This window comes from Sinocyclocheilus grahami, unplaced genomic scaffold (genome assembly GCF_001515645.1).
Source record: "Sinocyclocheilus grahami isolate Dianchi unplaced genomic scaffold, SAMN03320097.WGS_v1.1 scaffold111.1, whole genome shotgun sequence".
Classification (NCBI taxonomy): domain Eukaryota; kingdom Metazoa; phylum Chordata; class Actinopteri; order Cypriniformes; family Cyprinidae; genus Sinocyclocheilus; species Sinocyclocheilus grahami.
Window position 1 is genome coordinate 237,514 of NW_015505290.1, and position 12,087 is coordinate 249,600.

Sequence of the window (12,087 nt, forward strand, 5' to 3'; positions counted from 1 at the left end):
ATTATCAAATGTCTATTTTCTATTAATCAAATTAATTTTAATAATTCAGACTTAATGAGTAACACTTTAGTATAGGGACCAATTCTCACCATTAACTAGCTGCTTATTAGCATGCATATTACTAGCTTATTTGCTGTTTATTAGTACTTATAAAGTACATATTCTGCATGACCATATTACACATCCCTAATCCTATTAAAATACCTAAACTTAACAACTACCTTACTATTAATAAGCAGCAAATTAGGCGTTCACTGAGGCAAAAGTCATAATTAATAGTTAGCTAATAGCGAGAACTGGGCCTTCAAATAAAGTGTGACCATTTCACGCTCTGTTTTTGTAGCCTATTCATGGAAAGTGGCACATATATTTCACACTCTCTACTTTTCTCCTTCACATCCCATTGCTCCCTCATTAAAGGTTTTGTATTTAACCATAAAATGGTCAAATCTGTTCAGTTTAAGTTGGATTGATTGCTTGCCGTGTTGTCGGTCTGAGGGTTTGGTTGAGACTTCATGCTGTATCACATCATTGTGTTTGCTTTTGTGTGTGGGATGTTTGTGTAGAAAAGCGAATGAAAGAAGCTCAGAAAACTGGGTATTTACTAAATTATCTGCTCTGCTTGAGTCACATGTCTTCCGTCATTCACACTTCTAACTGTGCTGGGATGCGTCTGAGAGCTCGCTCATCACTATTTTTGGGTAATCTTCATTCCAGTGTTGTCCAAATCTTTAGGATGCTGGAGGAGACATGGTGACTGTAATCTTCCAGTGTTGTTACAGTATGTCTGCTGGGTCTAGAGCTTTATAATACACGTCTATATATTCAATAGATTGTCTCCCCTCTGCTAGCCATCTTCCCTGCTATTACCTATATATTAGTAGCAGCTACTATAGCAGCTATTACCAACACTGCCTTCCACTCTCTGGCTCTTTATTTTACAAGTCTATTAATTAGCTTCAGTATGATAGATGGTCCTACTCTGGTCTCTCACTCTCTGAATTATTGAAGTTAAAAGATTTTTACTCAAACGAACAATTTACTGCAGTTTAATCAGACCCGTCAGCTGATTGCAAATTCTATATATCGGTATATAGATATAGATATATATCGATATATAGATATATTCTATATATCTATATATCGATATCGGGTTTGATATATGAGGTACTGGGTTTAATAAACTGAAGTATGAGGTATAGGGTTGAGGAACGAGATGCCAGGTTTAATGTATGAGCTATCAGGACTGAGACTTTGTATGTTTAAGCTTGTGAGAGTGGGCGGCCACTGATGCATGCTGGGATGATATCCCAGTCTAATGGAACAGGGTCTTCAGCAAAAAAAATAAAAATATGTCTGTCAACTATTCACATATACATTTCCACAAACATGTTTCTTAATTGGTGTATTTCATTTGATATGTTATAATACTAATTGCATATAAAAATCATTAACTTTTCTTATTTTTGTGTCTGTGTTTCTTTTCTGCATAGCCATTGGGGTACAGATGTTTCTTGAGATGTTGGAAAAAAGGTTTTGGTCCATAGCCACTCGGGTACTAAAACAAATATATCCAATCATCTATACTGCAATTACAATTTATTGCTTGCTGTCAGTTTATGTATGTTTGTTTTGGGTCTGCGTTCATGTTTTGATAACCTTGTAAAAAGTATTAATAAACAAATGTAAAATGTAATAATAAATTATATTAATTTAAAATATATATTATATTATAAAACAAATGTCAGGATGTCTCCATAAGGATATGTACACAAGCGTGTGTGTGATACTTGCCGGATGTGTCCTATCTGTTTAAACATTGTGCATTCTGTGATGGGAGGTGAAGACAAACACAATAATGTTAGTGGTGACACTCCTAGCACAGGCTTTTGTTTGACATTTATGATACAAACAGAAGATGCTGAGTGTTGAGAGAGGGGTGGGAGAGTCCAGAAGGCACTCGAAAAGAATTGGGAGCGGAGCCGATATCACTCTCTACATCCTCCCCGGGGAGGACACACTCCCTTTCTTCTTGTACCACTGGGATTTTCCATGCCTCCCTGAACGCTCTTCCACTTCAGCTGCCACATTACCACTGTCTGTGTTCACTCCTGACTGCAGCGATATTAACTAATGCCTTATTCAGTGATGTCAAAGCCGATGAAACTCCATAGTGATTATTTTTACAGTTTTGATGTTTGAAATGTTTTAATCCAAATCTACAAGGATCATCAGCAGTGCAAAATATGGTACACACTGTAAGATTAAAGATGCATGCAGTGAGCAAGAGCGGCATTAATGTCTGTGTGTAATTTGCACAAGGTTATTCTCAGGCCTAGTTGAGAATGAGTGTTTTGCCCCTAGAGCACACATACATAATCTTTAAAACAAGACAAATTTACTTGTGACGCAAAGTTATGTAAGACAAAATATTATGAGAGTATACATCTTTGAAGCTTATTTGCCCAACCCCATGGGCATTTTTTAAGCATAAACATACACTGTAACAAACTGCTGTAAAAATGACACCAAAATTTTACAGCAGCGGGCTGTTTTTCTAAAAATACAGCATATTTGCTGTGAACAGCAATGCATTCTGGGGGCACGTGGTGTTTGACGCAAATGTACAGTATATTGCTGTAAATTTCAAATCTACAGAGGCATTGTAGGATCTTCAATGGTCGAGATTCGGGGAGCAGCAAGAGGAGGGATTCACAACTGTGGTAAGTGACTTCTTATTTCAGTTTATTTTTTATTTTTCATGTTTGGTAACTATAGTAGTAGTGGTCGCCGTGATTTTGCCATGTACGACATGTTCCTGGATCAACAAGTTTTGTTGATCCTGGATCAACATTACTGTCCAAAAATATAGACCTAACCCAATCCCTACCCCTAATTTATTAATTCCTAAAATCAGAGAGAAATGATAGGTGAATAACAAGGGTGTCATCTATAACTGATTGTAAGCCTAAAACTGACATTTCTTGAAACCTTATCCCTCAATTATGATTGGTTGATTGGAATCAACAACGATCGACATCCTTGTTGATCCTGGAACATAATGTACTGGTACTTGGTGAAATCACGTTCACCCTACATTCATATCTGTAACCCCAGATTCACGCATCAGGGTTGCAGCAGCGCAGTCACGATAGGATTTCATTGCTAGATTTAACAACTTTTAAGACTATTCTAAATATAGCATACACACATTAAAGTAATTTACTGTACAGCAATTTAATGCTGTAGAAATTACAGCTGTAAAAATTACAGTAACTGGATGGCAACCCTGCTGCCAGTATTTTACTGTAAAATGTACAGGTAATTTTTACAGTGTAATTTAAAACAAACCAAAGAAAGAAAGAAAGAAAGAAATTACACTACCATTCAAAAATTTGGGATCAGTAAGATTTTTTAAGTAAGTTTTTTGAAAGAGGTCTGTTATGCTCACCAAGGCTACATTTAAATCAAAAATACAATAAAAACAGAGATATTGTGAAATCGTGGGGAAGTCATGGCCTAATGGTTAGAGAGTCGGACTCATAACCCAAAGGTTGTGGGTTCGAATCTCGTACCGGCAGGGATTGTAGGTGGGGGGAGTGAATGTGCAGCGCTCTCTCCAAACGCCTTCAATACCACGACTGTGTGTTCACTGCTGTGTGTGTGCACTTTGGATGGGTAAATGCAGAGCACTAATTCTGAGTATGGGTCACCATACTTGGCCACATGTCACTTCACTTTCAAATAATATTACAATTTTATTTGAATGTGTAATTTTTCCCGTGTTGGCAAAGCTGAATTTTCAGCATCATTACTCCAGTCTTCAGTGTCATATGATCCTTCAGAAATCATTCTAATATGCTGATTTGTAAACAGTTCTCTTTATTATCAGTTTTGAAAGCGGTTTAATAAAGCCGTTTAATATTTATTAGTTCTGTTTCATATTTTTTGTGGAAACCATGACATATATGACATTTTTTTCAGGATTATGTGAACAAGAGAAGAGCATTTATTTGAAACAGAATTGTTTGCAATAAATGTAAAAGTCTCTATGGTTACTTTTTACTGTTACGATTAATTTTATGCATGCTTGATGAATATTTATTTAAAAAAAAAAAATTTCAACTTACTGACCCCAATCTTTTGAGCAGCAGTGTATATTAAAAAAGCATAATGCAAATAAATTTCTTGTTTTAAGGTTGTTTCAATATTTTTACAGGGAAACAATGGTCCCACAGAAGGACACACAAATGCTTAAAGGGGTCATATGATGCGATTTCAAGTTTTCCTTTCTCTTTGGAGTGTTACAAGCTGATTGTGCATAGATAAGATCCCTGAAGTTGCAAAGACTAAAGTCTCAAAACCAAAGAGATATTCTTTATCAAAGTTAAGACTCTGCCACGCCCCCTTAAAACGGCTCGTTCTAACACGCCCCACATATCTACCTCACTATGTGGAAATATTTGCATAATGCCGCCCAAATGTTCACACAAAGAAAGAAGGCGTGGTTTCAGTAACCGCAGTTAGTGTTGAAGCAGCCATGTCAGGGAGATGCTGTGTGTTTCTAGGCGAAAGCAAAAGCACTTTATTTGGCCTTCCGAAAGTAGATGCATTTAGGAATCTTTAAGATTACTTACAACAGAACAGCAATGCATTTTATGGACGACCGTTTCGTGAACCTAGGAGAGGAGGCAATTCTGACTTTGCTATGACAGTCTGGCGCTTCTGAATCAGCTACTGTTTTGTTATTAGTTTTTTTTTTATTTGCTATTGACTGTTCAAATGCAGAGTTTTGCACATCATGTGTGTGTGCGCGAGAGAGAGAGAGCGAGAGAGACACATCAAAGTGGAGTCAGCTGTCTTAACCGTGGCTTGTGTACTGCAAACACATAGCAGCTTCATCACTGTGTCTGTCACGCGACTCTGTTCCCCTTTTGGGCTCTGTCTTTACATTTATTTTGAAAGCTGAAGCTCGCAATTATGGTAAGGGGCGTTACATTTCCGACGAGTGCTTGCGGTGTTCGGCCAATCACAATGCACTGGGTCAGCTGGCCAATCAGAGCAGACTGCGCTTGTCGGAAGGAGGGACTTTGTAGAAAACGAAGCGTTTGAGAGAGGCGGGGCATAGAGGACCTACAATAATGTACAGTATTTTAAAAATAATGTGTTTTTTGAACATTAAAGCATGTCAACATATTCTGTTACACCAAATACACAGAATAATGATCTTTAAAAAAGCATCATATGACCCCTTTAAATGAAGATATATGTATGGATCTTTGACAGAAGTTATACTAAATATTTACAGGTCCCTGTTTGTTTCTGCTTCTCCTGTCCCTATTCTCATCTGATGCACGGCTAGACTAAAAGCACACAGGAGCCTACACAGATCATGTGATAGCTCAAAGGCAGAACAGTGATGTTATAAGCAGGAGTTGAGTTTGAAGCTATCAGTCCTGAGCCTGTGATTTCATATCAATTATCGTTTTTCTGCTTCATATTAATATAACATAGATGTATGTACTTATTACAAATACGAGAATAAACACAATACCATAAAACTTAAAAAGATATCTTCAAAACTTTTATATATATATATATATGCAAATGCTCTGTTTTCTCAATGTCTGTCTCTCTCTTTCACAGTGTTCAGTAGTAGAAGGGCTTTGTCCTCTAAGCTGTACTGATAATCCTGCGAGTACTGTATCTTACAGTATAGTATTTATAGTGCATATCTAGAGCATTTGTAGACATATAAGAATATGCATCACCATTCCTCCATAAAACTAATTCGATGTGACAAATGCTTTTCCTTTTTTTTTTTGTATGTTTTGTGTTCACAGGATGTTAACTGCTACGTCATTGACAGTAATGGCTTCATCATCATCTCTAAGGACAGGGATGATGTAAGAGCGCTTATAGTGACAGGTTAAGGTCAACATGAAATGGCATTCACAACCCACTAAACATCTGTAATGACGTAAAATGACGTATATCGGAGTAAGTTTGAAAGTTTGCTCAAACAATACCTAATTAATCATATTATATTTACTACTAACATTTTCCATTAGCCAATGCCACCAAAATGACTTCAACAGTGATGATAAGAGATAAGTAAAACTTATATTAATTTTATATTAATTTATTATTTATTAGAAATTCTAAAAGACTTTCAACAACATGGAAAAATATAGAAGATACAAAAGGCCTCTTCAGTGTTTGTTTGCAGTCATTCAAACCCCTGGAGATTTAGGTTAAGATTGGGAAATGACACGCAGTAAAATTTTATCTATAGAGTGCCCTAAACAGGTCAAAAATAATAAGGACATTTATGCTGTGCATAACAAATATTTTTTTTTAAACTTTGTTTGATGTTGACTCAGCACAGAAAAGTGACTGTGGAAATGAATGAATAAATAAATAATTAAATAAATGCATGAGGTGTTTTCCATCATTAGTAGCGGTCCTATGAGAGAGACAGACAGAGAGGGAGAACAGTGCATCATCAGGGTAAATATAGAGGAGGGGAGGGATAGCGAGGTTATCTGAATAATTCAGCACACTGGGTGCGGTAAACGCTGACTCTGATGTGGGCCTGGAGCCTTACGGAGCCCAAATGCTGTTTAAAATTGGATTTCAGTGCTTTATTGAACAGTTAAGTCAGTATGCCTATGGAAAAAGAACTAATACAGATGCATTCGTTCTGAGCTGTCATTGTTCCTGTTGGGAACCAGAAAGAGATCCTGTTGGAATAAATAACAAATAACTACAATGTCTTGAAGCCTCGTGTCTCTGTATGTGTAGGTTGGCAAGTTTCTGGGGGAAATTGATGGGTCGGTGAGGTCACTGCTCTTAAAAATGGGCATGTTCAAAAGGTATGAGAACGTTTTTGTGTGTTACAAAACCTTTAGAGCCCAGCAAAATGTGCATTAAATGTAAATGGGATGTAATGCGTTAAGGTGTAAACACTGTCACTGCTTGTTTTCCACAGAGTGCTACTCTATGACTATCAGCCCATGTGTAAGGTGAATCCTCACTCTGCTAGCGGCGCTCGACCCCTGCAAAGTGTAAGCATTGTCCTGTCTGTTTGAATAACGTCTACCATAACACAACCATCAGATGCTATCAGTGTCACTTGTAAAACATTACATTGCTGTTCTTGCAATCCAGTGTGCATGGGTGGAGGTCACAGGTAAGTGCTGATCGTAATAAAGGCTTGGCCTTCACACCATGACCCTTTGTGATGGTGAAGAGAAAAAAAAGACAAGATATATGGCTTCGGTCATAAGTTCTTGAACAGAAATTCTCAGTGTAATTGAAATGAAAGGATGCCAGCTTCATTCTTTTATTCCTTTTTTTCCCTCGTTCTGCTTTCCTTCCTCCCTCAGCCCTTTTATAATCTTTTGGCAGCACTGAGATGGTTCCTGTCGAACTTCCTGTTGTAAGTGTGGCTGTTTGTCAGAACATTTTCTGTGCTTTAAAACATCAGTGACTCAGTTCATCCATTGTAAAATCAGACATTTTCTCTCTGCCACGTTTTTACTGGACTTCAACATCTACAGTCTGTGGCATCTCAGATCCCTTTGTGGAGGGTATGTGTAAAGCAAAAAGCTCAGTTTAAACCAAGAGTCTCCAAACTCGGTCCTGGGGCCTGATGTATAAATGTTGCGTACGCACAAAATGGGCATGGAAATGTGTATACGCAATTTTCCACGCACATGTCGGGATTTATAAAAAAAATAAACTAGGCGTAAATATGTGCGGACACTCTAGACCAGGGGTGCCCAAACTCGGTCCTGCAGGGCCGGTGTCCTGCAGAGTTTAGCTCCAACCCTAATCAAACACACCTGAGCCAGCTAATCAAGCTCTTACACTCTTAAAAATAAAGGTGCTTCAAAAGGTTCTTCAAGCGATGCCATAGAAGAACCATTTTTGGTTCCACAAAGAACCATTCAGTCAAAGGTTCTTTGAAGAACCATCTCTTTCTTACCTTTTTATAATCTGAAGAACCTTATTTCGCCACAAAGAACCTTTTGTGAAACAGAAAGGTTCTTCAGATGTTAAAGGTTCTTTATGGAACCATTTAGACAAAAAGTTTCTTCTATGGCATCGTGAAGCACCTTTATTTTTAAGAGTGTACTAGACAAGAAACTTCCAGGCAGGTGTGTTGAGGCAAGCTGGAGCTAAACTCTGCAGGACACCGGCCCTCTAGGACCAGGTTTGGGCACCCCTGCTCTAGACCAGGGGTGCCCAACCCTGCTCCTGGCGATCGACTGTCCTGCAAAGTTTAGCTACAACTCTAATCAAAGACACCTGCCTTTAACTTTTAAGTTATCATGAAGACCCAAATTAGTTGCTTCAGGTGTGTTTGATTAGGGTTGGAGCTGAACTTTGCAGGACAGTCGATCGCCAGGAGCAAGGTTGGGCACCCCTGCTCTAGACCATGCGTACGCATTCTTTTACTGGAGGGAATGAAATAAGGAAGCAAACAGAATGATTTTAAAGTCGGTTTTACATTTGACCTACATTGTAGATTAAATATGACACTCTGAATAATGAAGTTAAGCACTGAAATTTCATGAAATTATTATCCAGAAATGACAACATTTGTATATATGAATTTAAACAGAAATATTTGCAGTGGATGTGCTGCTTTCGAACTATTTTCCTGTGGTATGCGATTTAATGTTTTAATCACAGCAAGGATTGCTTAGCGTATGACAATTCCGCTTTAAATTGTGCTCTAAATAGCAAAAGTCATGTTCTGAGAAAATACTTTTGCACGAATAATGATCATTGATGTGAACTTGACTTGTCTGATGGCTTTGGAACACAGATGGTAATGACAGACATAAGGATGTGCTTGTTGATCAAACAGTCCATTGGCTGATTTGAACAGGTCCGATGACAGTAGAACTGTACACAGGTGTCGCGCACAGACAGTAGCTTAATGATAACCCCTTTCGTGCTTTTGTGAGTACGCACACATTTAGAATGAAATCTACGCAATGTTTTATACATGAGGCCCCTGGAGTGCAGAGTTTAGCTCCTCCAACCCTAATTAAACGCACCTGAACCAGCTAATCAAGGTCTTACTAGGCATACTAGAAACTTCCATGCAGGTGTGTTGAGGCAAGTTATAGCTAAACTCTGCAGGACACCGGCCCTCCAGGACAAAGTTTGGAGACCCCTGGTGTAAAGTAATACCATCACTTCATCATTCACTTGTGTTACTCACCTGTTTGTATGGGGGCTCCTGTGTCTTCCTTCTTCATCTGCCCTCTTATATCTTTAATTCTGTAACCCTCCTTCATCTTGACATTTCACAGCCAAGACCTTATTCCATTCATGTAAGTGCTGTCTCCATCACTGTGTGTGATATTGCTAATGCTGTGTGTGAAAAAGAGAGCAGAGAACGATTTGGTTATGTTGTTATTCATGATCAACACTCTTAAAAATAAAGGTGCTTCACGATGCCATAGAAGAACCTTTTTGTCTAAATGGTTCCATAAAGAACCTTTAACATCTGAAGAACCTTTCTGTTTCACAAAAGGTTCTTTGTGGCGAAAGAAGGTTCTTCAGATGATAAAAAGGTAAGAAAGAGATGGTTCTTTAAAGAACCTTTGACTGAATGGTTTGTGGAACCAAAAATGGTTCTTCTATGGCATCGCTTGAAGAACCGTTTGAAGCACCTTTATTTTTAAGAGTGAAAGTGACTTTTTATTGCTGTCTAAATTATTCAAATCACACTGTTGTTGAAAGCGTATAATAAAAGGACCCTGCATTTTGGAATTCATAACGCTCATATTTTTTTTTGAACGATAACTGTAGATTTGTTTTGTAGCTAGTAAGAAGTCAAAGGGGGACATTCTGCAGCCCAGTGACACCGAGTATCCCAGCTTCGTCTATGAGCCGTCAATCAAAGAAACCAACAGCATGATCAAGTGTGGGAGATGTCAAAAGTAAGAGCACACATACTGTAGATCGGGGGTGCCCAACCCTGCTCCTGGCGATCGACTGTCCTGCAAAGTTCAGTTCCAACCCTAATCAAACACACCTGAAGCAACTAATTAGGGTCTTCAGGATCACTTAAAAAAGTAAAGGCAGGTGTCTTTGATTAGAGTTGGAGCTAAACTTTGCAGGACAGTCGATCGCCAGGAGCAGGGTTGGGCACCCCTGCTTGTAGATAATTTGACCAGGGATGGATTTGCAACGCAATTACTTTTTGTTTTTGTTTTTTGGATATTATATCACAATTAAAAATACATATATTTTAATAAGCTCTTGTCAAGTATGATTTGCAAAATGTTGTGATTTATTAAGCTGTTCTTGGATTTATAAATCCTTGGAACGTACTTCTGCGTCATCTTGCCGAACCAATTAAGGTTTACGAAAATTAAACCTGCACAAAGAATCATGGGAGCGAAGAGTCCATCAGTTGTACCCTTTGAAATCCTTCATTCCGAAGGGCCCTTTGAAGTGGCTAGTTGAGCACTTCAATTTGGAACAACCCTTCAGTATGGCGGCCATGATCGTTCTCACTCCAAAGTGCCCTTCGGAGGAGGATTTATCCTGTTTGAAACACATTGTTAATATATTAGTTTGTCAGGCAAAAGAAAACCTATGCTCACAGTCAGCTCTCTACTGCCTTCACATAGTTTCCTGTCTTTTTGATGCCCTCTAGTGGTGAAGACAAATGATATACAGGAAAATAAATCTACAGTACAACAGAGAGGATATGCCAGTAATATTTAGGAAAATAGCTGTTTTAAGCATATTGCTTTATTTTCACTAGATAATCATTTTCTTTATCAATAATGGCTAGGATTATTATGGTCCTCTTGCATCTCGTCTCTTGAAAAATTAACATGGTGAGCAAATTTATCAAACTTCTGTACAAGGTCTCAGTTTACTTGAGTGTGCTAATTATACAACGAGATTAAAGGGTTTCAGTTGTTTAACTATAATTTCTAATCTAGAAGTCATTTTTGGGCACAGTTTGTCTTTCTTTTGGCACTATGAGCAGTCAAATACAAATGACAGTATTTACAGTATGTTTGGTTGATGTACGTTACAGTTTATAGTGGAAAGTGCTTGAGACGAGCAGTCTTACAGTATATATTGCTATGGTTACCACGAGTGTCTACTCGGCACCAAACGCTCTCCTAACCTATATCTACATTACTGAAATGTTTAAAAACGGTCATTTTGTTCTGAATAACCGTTTCTTTTTATTAAACATGGCCTGTAATAAGAATGCCATTAACTAGACTCCATTAACTATTACTATAGATGCCATTAACTAATCTCTCTCTCTTCTTTCTTTCTGTTATTGCCCGCAGGGTGTTTGTAATTAATCAGATTCCTGATAGTAATTTACTGTTGGTGGTGATTCAGGCAGATTGTGACTGTTATCGGCAGTACGCACCAATCACCATGGAGCCCAAAGAGGTCAAATATAGCCTTAAAACCCCAGCTAAATCGAGATGGTCCTCACTACAGAACACAAGATCCAGGGGGCGAGGTTGGATCCAGATCCAACTCCTCCCACCTTACATATACCTAAACCCACCCCTAACCCTACCCGTCTCCACCCCCTGATCCCTAAACCCACCCATCTCCACCCCTAAACCTATCATCTCCACCCCCTAGATGTGGATCCAACCCCCGCCCCCTGGACCTTTGTTCTGCAGTGAGGGGCTACTGGCTAAATCAGGCTCCACAGACCACACACTGAGGAGATGAATCATAGCTTTGAATGAGATCCGTTTAGTCACTTAAAGGTGCAAACAGTACATTTACTTCATTAGAAATTTTTTACACAATGTACTGGGTGCACCTTTTTTTTTTTTTTAAAGCAACCCATAGTATAACTTAAAGTGTATTATATTTAAATATATATATATATATATTTGTGAACTAGATTGCGGTATAAAGCAATTGTTTGTTGGCTATTCTTGCTTTTTCTTCATTTTTTTTCTTAACCACTGAGCACACAATGCCTCAGTGAAATGTGACCGCATGAGATCTCAAAAGATACGAAGAAGGCCTGAGTCTTGTCACGCTTACCACCCTCAAGTAAACACA

At 38.3% G+C, this 12,087-nt stretch overlaps 1 pseudogene; it reads left to right on the plus strand.

The window, feature by feature from the left end:
- LOC107589078 (voltage-dependent calcium channel subunit alpha-2/delta-4-like) overlaps positions 1–12,081 on the plus strand; it is a 29,974-nt pseudogene extending 17,893 nt beyond the window's left edge.
- The last annotated feature ends 6 nt before the right edge of the window (positions 12,082–12,087 follow it).